The following is a 272-nucleotide window of genomic DNA, read 5'->3' as shown; positions in this document are numbered from 1 at the left end:
TTTCAAAGAACCAGCTCTTGGAATTGTTGATTCTTTGTATTGTTTTCTTTACTTCAATTTCATTAATTTCTGCCCTGATTTTGCTATTTCTTCTTGTCTGCTGGGTTTGGGTTTCGTTTGCTGTTGCTTTTCAAATGTGTTGAGTTGCAATGTTAAGTCATTTATGTGTGTTCTTTCCGATTTTTTGATGTAGGCACTTAGCGCTATTAACTTCCCTCTAAGGACCACTTTCAGTGTGTCCCAGAGGTTTTGTCATATTGTATTGTCCTTTA

Source organism: Nannospalax galili, unplaced genomic scaffold, assembly GCF_000622305.1.
Source record: "Nannospalax galili isolate Female #2095 unplaced genomic scaffold, S.galili_v1.0 scaffold835, whole genome shotgun sequence".
In the NCBI taxonomy this organism is placed as follows: Eukaryota; Metazoa; Chordata; class Mammalia; order Rodentia; family Spalacidae; genus Nannospalax; species Nannospalax galili.
This window is presented reverse-complemented; position numbering follows the sequence as displayed.